This window comes from Muntiacus reevesi, chromosome 9, assembly GCF_963930625.1.
Source record: "Muntiacus reevesi chromosome 9, mMunRee1.1, whole genome shotgun sequence".
Taxonomy (NCBI): domain Eukaryota; kingdom Metazoa; phylum Chordata; class Mammalia; order Artiodactyla; family Cervidae; genus Muntiacus; species Muntiacus reevesi.
Genome location: NC_089257.1, coordinates 43,678,842 through 43,680,202, shown reverse-complemented (window position 1 = coordinate 43,680,202; position 1,361 = coordinate 43,678,842). Strand labels below are relative to the sequence as shown.

Genomic DNA, 1,361 nt, shown 5'->3' with positions numbered 1-1,361 from the left:
CTGGAGGAGGGAATGGCAACCCACTCAAGTACTCTTGCCTGGAAAATTCTATGGATGAAGGAGACTGGCAGGCTGCAGTCCATGGGATCACAGAGTTAGACATGGCTGAGCACACACAAAGGCACACATAGAAGAATATACTCTTAATCAATATCACTAATTTCTCTATTTCTTTATATGATTCATTCTGTGTCCATTCCAGAAAGTCTAAATAAAGTTAAAGTCTGTGAGAATATAATTACTTCCTGCTAATTTTTTCTATAAAATTTAGGTCTCAGAGTAGAAATTTTGTGATTTTATCATAAATCTTTGAGCAGAATACTGACAGGTAATTTTTCTGACCTCATGGCTGATGAATTCTACATTTATTCTCTTCTTTTACATACTTTTACTAATTTTTGTACTAAATACAGAATTCTATATCATAGACTTATCTCACACTCAAAATGTATTTCTCTCTAAAAAGCAATTTGATCACCCTTTCAATTGGATTCAAGGTGGGAGGCAGCAATAGGTCGAGACTGGCTATTAAAATGTGGACATGGTGAGGTATGTTGCGTCCCCCAAAGCGGTGAGTAAAGAAATTGAAGAAGGCTGGGACATAGGTGATGACAATAGCACATATGTGTGATGTCCAGGTGCTGAAGGCTTTGTGACGAGTGTCTGCAGAGGACAGATTTACTGCAACATGGACGGTCATGGTGTAAGACAGGGAAATACAGATGATATCAGACCCTCCATTCAATACGGCAGTTTTGAGACCATAGATGGCACTAATCTTTATATTGCCACAGGACAATTTGGCCAGAGACCTGGTCACAAAGGTGTGTTAAACAAGGTTTGCCCCTGTAATAACGAAGATGCTTGATAAGGAAAGTGAACGGTATCACCATCAACACACTTCAAGTCAAGGTGAGAAGGCCAACCTTGCTAATTGTGGTGTTGGTGAGGATGGCAGAATAGCGTAGAGGGTAGCAAATGGCCACAGAGTGATCCAGAGTCATAAGCGTGAGCACGCCAGACTCCATGCCTGTCAGCATGTGGATGAAAAACATCTGCAGAAGGCAGGCATTAAAGTCAATCTCTTTGAGGCTGAGCCGAAAGATACACAACATATTGGGAACAAATGAAGTGCACCCACTAATATCTATAAGGGACAATAAGGCTAGGAAACAGTACATGGGCAGATGCAGAGCTTCCTCATGGCTGATAATGTACATGAGCCCACAGTTCCCCACGACAGCAATGATGAACATGAAGCAGAATAGCAAGGAGATCCAAATGTGTGCAGCTTCTAGCCCAGGAATCCCGTTGAGGATGAAGTATTTAGGTGTCAGGCTGGAGCTGTTGACTCTATGCAT

At 41.7% G+C, this 1,361-nt stretch overlaps 1 pseudogene; it reads right to left on the bottom strand.

Moving 5' to 3' along the window:
* Nucleotides 1-430: 430 nt before the first annotated feature.
* On the bottom strand, nucleotides 431-1,361 carry LOC136175880 (olfactory receptor 52N2-like; annotated as a pseudogene).